At 51.3% G+C, this 12,161-nt stretch overlaps 1 non-coding gene across 1 annotated transcript; it reads left to right on the top strand.

Annotated features, from left to right (window-relative positions):
- Positions 1-10,832: 10,832 nt before the first annotated feature.
- On the top strand, positions 10,833-10,903 carry trnag-gcc (transfer RNA glycine (anticodon GCC)). Its single transcript has one exon. It is a non-coding gene; the product is annotated as a tRNA-Gly (tRNA).
- Positions 10,904-12,161: the final 1,258 nt, after the last annotated feature.

The raw sequence follows: 12,161 nt of genomic DNA, 5'->3' as shown, positions 1-12,161 counted from the left end.
TTTTTGCTGCTCTGAGCGCGATTGCTTGTGGTTCGATCGCTAGAGCAAACAGCAGCGGATACAGTGGGCATCCTTGTCTGGTGCCCCTGTGCAGCTGGAAGTATCGGGAGTTGGTATTGTTGGTCCGTACGCTCGCCATGGGAGCATTGTATAGGAGCTTTACCCAGGACGTGAACCCTGTTCCAAGCCCGAACCGCTCCAGTACCTCCATGAGGTATTTCCATTCGACTCTGTCGAAGGCCTTTTCTGCGTCTTGGGAGACGATCACCTCTGGTGTTCTCTCCACAGAGGGGGTCGTTATCACGTTCAGCAGGCGCCTGATGTTTGAGGTAAGCTGTCTACCTTTGACAAAGCCCGTCTGGTCCTCTGCGACCACCTCAGGTACAGTCTTCTAGCCTTTTGGCTCGGATTTTGGCCAGTATTTTGGCATCCGCGTTGAGCAGTGAGATGGGTCTGTATGACCCACATTCCGTTGGGTCATTGTCTTTCTTACGTATCAGCGAGATTGAGGCCTGTGCTAGCGTGGCGGCACTGTGCCCCTAGCTAGCAAGTCTGTGAACATCTCCCGCAGATGCGGGGCCAGTGATGTCGCAAAGTTTTTGTAGAAGTCCGCCGGGAACCTGTCTGGTCCCGGTGCCTTCCCCACCTGCATCGAGCTAATGCTGTCCATGATCTCTCCCAGTGCTAGTGGTGCTTCCAAGCCCCGTTTTCTGCCCTCCCCATGACTGGAATGTCCAGTCCATCGAGGAACCGTTTCATCCCGAACTCCCCCATTGCGGGCTCTCAGGTGTACAGCCCTTGGTATTAGGCCTTGAAGGTTTTGTTGATCTTTTCTGGTTCTGTTTCTAATGTGCCTCTGGTGTCCCTGATTTGAATTTCTCTGGTGGCTGCCTGCTTTCTCAGCTGGTGTGCCAACAGGCGGCTGGCTTTGTCTCTGTGTTCGTATAGGGTCCCACGTGCCTGGTGGAGTTGGTGCACTGCTTTCCTGGTGGAGAGCAAATCAAAGTTCCTTTGTAGCTCTTTCCTCTCCACCAGGAGCTCTACGGTCGGGGCCTCGGAGTATTTACGGTCTACCTCCAGTATGGAGTCGACCAGCTGCTGCCTCGCCGCCCTTTCCTCCCTATCATTTCGCGCTTTGAAAGGGATGATTTCCCCTCTTAGTACGCCCTTTAGCGCTTCCCAGAACATGGAGTGTGAGACCTCCCCATTCGGGTTGTTCTCTGTGTACTCTGCTATGGCCCGCGATATCCTTTCGTTGAAGGCCTTGTCAGCTAGTAGGGCAACGTCCAACCTCCATGTAGTGTGTAGCGTGGTCTGATATCACAATTGCAGAGTTTCCACTTTGTCTATCCCCGGAAGCACTGTTTTCCCCACCACAAACAAGTCAATTCTGGTGTATACGTTGTGTACTGGGGAGAAGAAGGAGAATTCCTTCTCCCCTGGGTGGGCGAGCCTCCAGGGATCCACCACTCCCATCTGCTCCATAAAGTGACGAGTTCCCTTGCCATGCTTGAGGTTTTCCCCGTTTTGGGGTTTGATTTGTCTGTCTTTGGATCCTGTACGCAGTTGAAGTCCCCCCCCCCCCCGGCCCCCCATGATTAGTCGATGCGTCGCTATGTCAGGGATTTCTGCCATGGTCTTCTTGATGAAGTCCATTTACATCTTTTCACATAATCTAAAAACTTATTCATATTCAATTACTTTTATTCGTAATGGCATTTTCTTTCTTTTAAACTGATTTTAATTTCCAATGTTTCAGTTCATTAGGGAAATCTCAACACAAATCACTGAAGTTATAATCTCGGACTCACAATGACAGACGATAAAAAATACAACCCACTTAGCACTTCATGCTTTGACTAAAATTAATTGGTTAAACAAAATACCCATATTCTCCCAGCTCACAAATATCACAGTTAACCGTTAGCCTTATCTCACAGCTACAGACAAATCTGAATTCCCTTTTCGACAGGAACCCATCTGTTACGCTTTTACCTTAATCTTCTAATTACTTTTACTCCCCTGTTTTCTTTTCCGAGAGGGGGTAAGCTTCATTAGATTCCTATGGGGGTATGAAATACGTAGTCCGTATTTTCTTGCCCTTGGCTAAAAACAACTCGAGTACACATTTTGTTACCTTTCGGAGGACAATGTGTTATATTAATAAAGCAGAGACCAAAATATTGAGCAGTATTTTCTTTATGTTACCTGACCTACTTATTTTTGTTCAAAAGCAGTGTTAAACTATATAGTCAAGCATTTCCCAGCATGCTTCGAAGTTGGCAACTCATTAATTTCCCTTCCACAAGGTCGCATTGCTAACTGTATACAGAACTGGGTACAGGCATATCACCACACATGCGTTGCACTGTCTAACACTGTGTGTTTTCTGTTTCTCCTCCCGCCCAGGAGAAGGCCGCCGATAACCGCACAGAGTGGGAGAAGACTGCAACACCTGTGGCCCCTTACCTTGACAGAGCAGTGGGCCCTGGACGCAGAAGGCGGGCCGAGGAAAGGGAAGTCGCTGGTGTGGAGATGGGCCTCGGGTAAGGAAGTGAGACCCTGCTGATTTGCAGTTCCCTGTGACACTTTTGTCAACCACACCCCCTCAGACCCACGCCACCCTTTCCAGATAGGTTTCAGTCGTGGACAGTCCCATCAATCGTGGAGATGCAGTCCCAGAGCCAGGTTGTCTGCGAGCATCCTGCAGCTGCAGGTGCATGTGGAGAAGTCCAACCAAGTGCAGGAGCACGAGGCGGTGCCAGCCATGCATGGCACCCATGCCATCACCGCCAGGATGGCATCTGCGGTGGAGGCCTTGGAGGTGAGGTTGGCTATTGAGCAGCATGTCCAAGGCCTGGGGCAATCTATGCAGGCACTGGCTGAGGCCCAGGACAGGGCTGCCCTCTCACAGGCTGCCATAAGCCAAAGCCACCTGGACATTGCAGTGCCACTCCTGAGCATGGCCTAGTCACAGCGGCCCATGGCTGAGAGCATCAGTGGCATCGCCCAGGCGCTGGCCAACATGGCACGAACACAGAAGGTGGTGGCACAGCCGCAGCATGATGTGGCGTAGTCGCAGATGGAGGTGGTCCACTCCCTGTGCTCCATGACCACGAGGATGCAGACCCTGTTCGATATGAGAGTGGGCCTCCTGGACTGGTAGCGCCAGGTGGCAGAGGAGGCTCAGGTGTTAGCTCCGCTCGCACATCTGTCCCATGGAGTAGCCCGGGGGCCATCGGGCACTTCGAAGGAGGAAGAGGTGATGGGGAGTGTGCTGGTGACTCCCGCAGGGGAGGTGCCGGAACACCGCAGCACCTCAGATTCCCCCCTCCTGTCCCTGGCACATCTGGTGGGCAGCAAGCAGAACAGGGTGGCACCATGCCACTTAGGACACCCAAGCAGCAGCATCTAAGCCCGGTTGCCCCAGAAGATGGCCACCAGCAGAGACTCAGGTCACAGGACAGGAATCACAGCAGGCCATCTCCACTTCTGCTTTACTGTCTGGGGAACCACCTAGACATAGCATTAGACCCGTAAGGCCAGAAAATTAAACGCTAATTAAATTGGCATGGGTACAGGGTACAGTTTAGTGATGGGGATAGGGCACGACTCTGTATATATTTGTTCACATTAAACACCTGTTCACAATGCCATAACCTGCCCCGATGCTCTGTCAGAAGTGTGTGAGGGGCGGACTGGTCTGGGCTGGCCGCAGAGAGGGGTGTGGGGGGTTGGAGTGGGCAGGGGTTGGGGCTGGGCTTGGCTCAGCGACCACAGTTCAGCCAGCGCTCACTGCCCTGGAGCCCCACCCCCACCCTATCCTCCACCGCCCTCATAACCATGACCCAGGGATTTGATGGGACTGTGTGATGGAATGGCCAGCTCGCATGGCCATAGTGAGACAGCTAGGTATCATAGAGGGGGTTGCAGGCAGGTGGGGGGGCATGGAGGGGGGTGGGGGGGTGCGGTGTCCGTGCCCCTGGCCAGTCCCCCCTCCTAGTCAGTGAACCTGGAGGCGATCAGAGTGTCCCGTGCGCGTTGGCCCTGGCGCACACATTGTGCGGTCTCCCGTGCCTGCCGAGGCCCCATGTCATGCTCATCCTTGCTCTCCGGCGCATCCTCCTCGTCAGACGAGGACTGATGTTCATCCTCTTCCTCCAGCCCCCGATCCCTCTGCTGCGCGATGTTGTGGAGGACTCAGCAGGCCACCATGATGTGGACGACTCTTCCAGCGCCCTACTGGAGGGCTCCTCGAGTGCGGTCCGGGCCTCTGAACCGCATCTTCAGGATGCCGAAGCACCACTCGATCACGCCCCTGGTCGCTGCATGGGCGTCATTGGGTTTCTGCGTCGGTCTGCGGCATCCGGATAGGTGTCATCAGCCACGATACAACAGGTAACGCCTGTTCCCCTCAAAGAGGCTGGGAATTGCTAAGTGTGGCAGGATGAAGGCACCGTGCACACTGCCTGTGTATCATGCGCAGACGTGCATGATGCGCATTTGATGGTCACACACCAGCTGCACGTTTGTCAAGTGGAACCCCTTTCAGTTTGTATAGAGCGGCCTGTCATCTGCAGGTGTCCGTAGGGGGAAATGCATCTCGTTGATCACCCCCTGGACTTGGAGCACCTTGTTAATGACAGCGAACCCTGCTGCCTGGGCATCCTGGTGGGCTCAGTCTACATTGAAATGGATATATTGTGACAGCGTGGATGCACCTAGGCACCGAGCTCTGGGAGATCCCGGACAGGACCCCAGTCGGCACCTGGAAGGACCCCGTGGCAAAGAAGTTCAGGACAACCATCACCTTGATGGTCACCGGAAGTGGGTTCCTTCCCCATACCCATGTGGTGCCGGGTGCATCGTGATCTGGCAGATATGTTGCACTGTCCCCCTGCTTAGCTGGAGCCCTTGACGGAATACCCAGTCTGGCAAGTCCTCGAATGACAGGCACTTCCGGTACATACGAGGCCTATTGCGGTGCCCCCTTTGCACCTCCTCCTCCTCCTCAGCTGTTAAGCGGCCAGCTCGCCATCCTCAGCGGCTACCTCCGGTTGCAGTGCTGCACACTCTGCTGCTGCAGCTTTCTCCTTGTCCTCCTCAAGTAGCTCCAGCACGTACAGCTGCAGGGCATCCCCCATGGCTGTGGTAACTATGAGGAAGGCCTTCATTGCTGGTTGAATTCCAATATCCATTGTCTGCAGGGGCGAAAGGCAGGCATGTTAGCATGGTGCATACTCCTGTGCCCAACCAGGTCCAACGGGCTACAGGGTGGCCCCAGTTAATACTGTGGGCCATGCCCCCCCCGCATGTCCCCCCTCACTCACCTCCTCACTGCATCCTGGGCCCCATCGGTGGCCGGAATCATGGGGGCCTCTGGCCCGGGTGCTTGTCCCTACTGTCTGGGGTACCGTCAGCTGGTGCTGCCCCTGCCAGCGGTACACTCTGTGCCCCCATCCAACCCCCTGTAGGGGCTACTGTGGGTAATGCCCTGGGTGGGGCATGTGATGTTTCGCTGACAGGTAGCGGCCAGTTGGTGGGGAGAGTGGAGTATGGGGGTGGTGGAGTGGGAATAACCATATGGCCGGTGTCACTCTGCAGAATCAGGGGCCAGGGTGGGTGGTCAGTGTGGTGCACAGCAAGTTGGCTGCCTTGCAGGCTGTAGTAATGGCAATCTATGCCCGGATAGCGCACCAGTCCCGTGGGGGTATCACCATCCCCACAGCCCATTCCCCGTCACCGTTCCTCTTCCCTGCCCTGGCATGACCCCCCACCCAAGCCAGCCACGCCAGTGTCAGGAGCAGCAACCTACAGTTGAGCCTCTCTGTGTCCTGCCTCCTCTCTCTCCCTCACCAGCCGTGGCGCCTGTTTCATGATTTTTAAAAGCACAAGTGAACCTCGCCATTGGAATTCGCCCCAGCGGAGGAGGAGAATCGCAGAGGCCCCGGTGAATACATGGTCAGGCCTGTTAAACAAATGCCAAGGGTGTTTACGGTACGTGCGTTCTGGAATGCATTGACGCCGCTGTCAAGACGACAGAGAATTGCGATTTGGCGTGAAACCGGCACCAACCTCGATTTCGGCATCGGAACCAATTCTCCGACCAATCTCATTTCCCGATTCCGGTGTCGGCCGACGGGAGAATCCGTTCCTGAATATTTACAGTTAGGGGAGAGATAGAACATAGAACAGTACAGCACAGAACAGGCCCTTCGGCCCTCAATGTTGTGCTGAGCTTTGTCCGAAACCAAGATCAAGCTATCCCATTCTCTGTCATTCTGGTGTGCTCCATGTGCCTATCCAATAACCGCTTGAAAGTTCCTAAAGTGTCCGACTCCACTATCATAGCAGGCAGTCCATTCCACACTCTTACCACTCTCTGAGTGAAGAACCTACCTCGGACATCCCTCCTATATCTCCCACCCCAAACCTTATAGTTATGCCCCCTTGTAACAGCTACATCCATCCGAGGAAATAGTCTCTGAATGTCCACTCTATCTATCCCCCTCATCATCTTAGAAACCTCTATTAAGTCACCTCTCACCCTACTTCGCTCCAATGAGAAAAGCCCTAGCTCCCTCAACCTTTCCTCATAACACCAACCCTCCAATCCAGGCAGCATCCTGGTAAATCTCCTTTGCACCTTTCCAATGCTTCCACATCCTTCCTATAATGAGGTGACCAGAACTGCACACAATACTCCAAATGTGGTCTCACCAGGGTCCTGTACAGTTGCAGCATAACCCCACGGCTCTTAAACTCAAGCCCCCTGTTAATAAATGCTAACACACTATAGGCCTTCTTCACGGCTCTATCCACTTGAGTGGCAACCTTCAGAGATCTGTGGACATGAACCCCAAGATCTCTCTGTTCCTCCACATTCCTCAGAACCCTGCCATTGACCCTGTAATCCGCATTCAAATTTGTCCTACCAAAATTAATCACCTCGCACTGATCAGGGTTAAACTCCATCTGCCATTTTTCAGCCCAGCTCTGCATCTTATCAATGTCTCTTTGCAGCCTACAACAGCCCTCCACCTCATCCACTACTCCACCAATCTTGGTGTCATCAGCAAATTTACTGACCCACCCTTCAGCCCCCTCCTCCAAGTCATTTATAAAAATCACAAATAGCAGAGGGCCCAGCATTGATCCCTGTGGTACACCGCTGGTAATTGGTCTCCAGTTTGAAAATTTCCCATCCACCACCACCCTCTGTCTTCTATGTGATAGCCAGTTACTTATCCAATTGGCCAAATTTCCCTCTATCCCACACCTCCTCACTTTCTTCATGAGCCGACCATGGGGAACCTTATCAAACCCATAATGTGGCATAATTTCTCTTTTTTGCCACCTCTCAATGGCCTGGAGCAAGGGTCATGATTCACCCCAAAAATGACTGTCATTTTGGGCATGTTTGGCAGGGTATTTTAGGTCGGCTGCAATGATGAGATCGCGACCTGTCTTCACCCTCACTTAGTGCAAAAAATTATCCCCCATGTGAATCTTGCCATTCCTGTTACCCTAGCCATCTGATTTGTCTGACTTGCACCTCAGTTGCTCGCCGCTAACAAGGGGGAGATGCTTTTTTTAAAGTATGTTTGTTAAAGTTTTTCATATTAACAATCAACAGAAATACAAGACTGCAAATATTGCAAACAAAGAAACAGTAACTAACATTAAACACTATATCTAAAACCTCTAGCAGCTGACGATGTGCAAATCTTTGAAAAAGGAAATAAATGGTTGACATCTCAGGTAGAATCTCTCCACTGAACCTCTGATAATGAGGTTTATTTTCTCTAAGTGCAAGAAGGACATAAATCCCCCAACCAGCCAGAGGCACTGGGCAGAATGGGAGACCGCCAACCAAGCAACATCTGCCTCCCGACTACCAGTGAGGCAAAAGCAATGGCATCTGCCTCTACCCCAGAGTGAATAGCGAGTGAATCTGAAACCCTAAATATGGCTATCAGCAGACATGGGAGCAATTCCAACCGAAGTATCCCTGACACCTGGCACATAGTCAATAAGATTAAGGAGGTAAATGAGTGCTCAAAGATTGGTGTGGGAGAAATGGGTTTGAATTCATGGGACATTGGCACCAGAACTGGGGAAGAAGGGAGATGTTCCAATGGGACGGTCTTTACCTGAATCATGCCGAGACCAGAGCGAATCATGTAACTCGGGCTATAGATAGGGCGTTAAACTGAATGGGGGGGGGGTTCAGTTGTACGGGAAATTAGAAAACCCAAATTAAAGGAGGAGGTGAGAGTGCAGGTTAGCAATGTGCTGGATGGTTACCAGAAAAGAAAAGTGAGGGACAGAGCGGATAAATGTTTTTATGCACTTAAATGTCTTAAGAGTAGGGAATTTAACAAATGGAACAAATTTAAAAGCTTTGTATCTAGATGCACAAAACATTCGGAACAAACTCAATGAGTTCATGTGCAAATAGAAACAAAGTATATGATTTGGTGACGATTATTGAAACATGGGGCGGGATTCTCCGTCCCCCCGCACCAGATTTCTGTTGCGGCGTGCCCCAGGGATTCTCCGTCTCACCAGCCGGCCAATGGGTTTCCCGTTGTAGGCAGCCCATGCCATCGGGGAAATCACCGGGCTGCCGGCGCAACGGAGAATCCCGACAGCGGAGAATCCAGCCCCTGGTTACAGGGAGACCAGGGGCGAAATTCTCCGTAATCGGCGCGATGTCCGCCGACCGGCGCCAAAAACGGCGCAAATCAGTCCGGCATCGCGCCGCCCCAAAGGTGCGGAATCCTCCGCATCTTGAGCGGTCGAGCCCTAACCTTGAGGGGCTAGGCCCGCGCCGGACTGATTTCCGCCCCGCCAGCTGGCGGGAAAGGCCTTTGGTGCCCCGCCAGCTGGCGCGGAAATGACATTGTCGGGCTGCGCATGCGCGGGGGCGTTAGCGGCCGCTCACGGCATCGCCGCGCATGCGCAGTGGAGGGGGTCTCTTCCGCCTCCGCCATGGTGGAGACCATGGTGAAGGCGGAAGGAAAAGAGTGCCCCCACGGTACAGGCCCGCCTGCGGATCGGTGGGCCCCGATCGCGGGCCAGATCACCCCCCCCAGGACCCCGGAGCCCGCCCGCGCCACCTTGTCCCGCTGGTAAGAGAGGTGGTTTAATCCACGCTGGCGGGACAGGCATTCCAGCAGCGGGACTTCGGCCCATCCGGGCCGGAGAATCGCCGGGGGGGGGGTCCCGCCAACCGGCGCAGCACGATTCCTGCCCCTGCCGAATCTCCGGTGCCGGAGAATTCGGCAACCGGCGGGGGCGGGATTCACGCCAGCCCCCGGCGATTCGGAGAATCCCACCCCAGGTCTGGAAATTGAATATCCAAGGGTACCCAGTATTCTGTGCATATGTGTTTGTTTATATTGTGGACCTGTCCCTTTTTAAGATCAATTTAGATTAAATTCTGGAACCGTTTGTAAGAGCAATGTCATCAGGGGACCTTGCAGAGAGAAAGCACATTTTGCAAATTGGTGCAACATTTGTACATTATCAACACACTCGCAACTCTTCCTGCTCACCACCTCTCCTCCACAAAGCCTGCAGAATCAAAAATATTACTGCACCTCTCCTCCAACTTAGTTAAAATTCTAGTATGAATACCATCCACTGAGACAAGCATATCTATTGAAAACATCCTTGCTATTGAATGAAAAGTTCTGCTCCACCCCACTGTTAGTAATCCCCAACTCGTCATCTCGTTGTCACCTCACTCTTTTCTATCCCCTCCTCACTCTCTTCTGATTCCCTCCATCCCTACTCTCCCAGCCCTTCCTCTTACCTCCTGTATCCTTCTTTTACCTCTTTCCTCTCTCTCACCTGATCCCTAATTTCAGGTTCCTCTTCCCCCTTCTCTCCTCCTCACGACTGCCACTCTCCTTCACACCTTCCGCTCCATTTCCTCACCCCTCTTCATTTCTTCCCTCCTCAACTCATACTCTACTTGCTCTTCTCCTCCCTTCCCCTTTCCACACTTCATATCATCTGCTCTTCCCATCCGTTCCCTATCCCCTCTCTTTTGTCCCCTTTATCTTACTTCTCACCTATTTGGCACTTCATCTCACATCCTTTGTTCCCTTTTCGCTATCTTTTCCTGTCTCCTTCTCCTACTTGTTGCTATCCTCAATTCCTCCATCTCTTTGTTTCTATCTGACCCCAAGAAAGCTCCCCCTCCTCTCCTTTCGCCCTTACCTGAATCTCAGTCTTGGTTTCCTACTCTATCCCAATTCTCTCTTATCTCCCTTTCCCTCCTATCCTTGTTGTCCTCCCTCATCCTTCCATCTGCCTCTTCTCTCCTTTCTTCTTGAGTTTAATTATCTCTGCGTTGTCCAACCATGCTTGACCTGAAAAGTGTCCTTAGTTTTGACTCTTCCTGTGCAACATCACCAACAACTTGTATGTCTATGGTGCCTTTCACATGGTAAAATATTAAAGACACCATAGGCAGAGATGGATTTCTTAAAAACAAGGAAGCTAGTGGGGGAACCAATGGGGAGGCAGAGGGTGGATACGTGGAATGCCATATCAAGTGAAAGTCTGCTGGAATATGTCCCGATGGATATTTTTGGTGCAATTAATTTAGGTGGGAAATTGGGGGAAAGATTTTGAATGTTAATTGTTCTTTTCTGCATTGACTACTTGTTGATGAGGAGAAAAACAGATTCAACCACTTAGCCACTGAGGAGAAAGACATTTTATTATAAATATAAAGGGCAGCCCATTTCACATTTCTCCTGATTTCTATTTCCATTGAAGTCAAGTGCATTGGAGTAGCATTGGTGGTTCGCGGAGTAGCATTGGTGGTTCAGTGGTAGAATTCTCGCCTGCCACGCGGGAGGCCCGGGTTCAATTCCCGGCCAATGCAAGATCGGCTGGTGTTTCACTGTTATTTCTCTGGGAAGCACGGTAGCACAAGTGGATAGCACTGTAGAATCACAGCGCCAGGGTCCCAGGTTTGATTCCCCGCTGGGTCACTGTCTGTGAGGAGTCTGCATGTTCTTCCTGTGTCTGTGTGGGTTTTCTCCGGGTGCTCCGGTTTCCTCCCACAGTCCAAAGTGCAGGTTAGGTGGATTGGCCATGATAAATTGCCCTTAGTGACCAAAAAGGATAGCAGGGGTTATTGGGTTACGGGGATAGGGTGAAAGTGAGGGCTTAAGTGGGTCGGTGCAGACTCGATGGGCCAAATGGCCTCCTTCTGCACTGTATGTTCTATGTTAACATTGTGTTTACGATCTCTGAATCTTATGATGGCCCAGAATTTCACCACTTCCATATACACACATTTATGTCAAAATTTATGTCAATTACTAGGGTAATTTTTCTGACACAAATTTATGCTTTATTTATTTATGCTCAAAATTCCTGTGGAACACAATCGTCCATTTTAGAACATAATAACTACAAGTGTCCATAAACACATGAGAATCCAACCTGGCTAATTACATGGAAGGTGTCATCAACAGTGCTATTAAGCGGCACTTACAAAGCAATAAGCTGTTCGCCAGTGCCCAGTTTGGGTTCTGTCAGGGCCATTAAGCTCCTATCTTCATTACATCCTTTGGTCTAAATATGGATAAAAGAGCTGAGCTCAAGAAGTTAGTTGAGCATACCTGCTCCTGACATCAAGGCAGTATTTATCTGATGATGGCATTTAGGAGTCAGAACAAAACTAAAGTCAATAGGAATCAGTTAGAAAACTCTCCACTGGTTGAAGTCATACCTGGCACAAAGGAGGATGGTTGTTGTTGAAGGTCAATCATCTCAATCTCACTGCAGGAGTTCTTAAAGAAAGTGTCCCAGGCTCAAACATCTTCAGCTGCTTCATCAATGATCTTCCCTCTGATGTTGGGTGCTCTGAATCCGTGGAACACATACAGGCCACCAACACTTAAAATAGTGCAACACTATTTTATTAAGTCAGAAATTGTTGAACATACTTTCACTGTGGGTTAACACGATATTAGATTGAACTAAAGACCTATGCCTTGTCCTAACCAGTCTATGCACTCAGCACATGGTGAAGATCTGTGTTGCAAGCTGTAAGCTCTGTCCTACTAGGAGTCTGCCGTTCGAATGAGCGGGAACTCTGATGCCCCCTGTCTTTATAGTGTGTGTGCTCTAAC

This window comes from Scyliorhinus torazame, chromosome 3, assembly GCF_047496885.1.
Source record: "Scyliorhinus torazame isolate Kashiwa2021f chromosome 3, sScyTor2.1, whole genome shotgun sequence".
Lineage (NCBI taxonomy): Eukaryota > Metazoa > Chordata > Chondrichthyes > Carcharhiniformes > Scyliorhinidae > Scyliorhinus > Scyliorhinus torazame.
The sequence above is the reverse complement of the archived record's forward strand: the minus strand, read 5'-3'. Positions and strand labels throughout refer to the sequence as shown.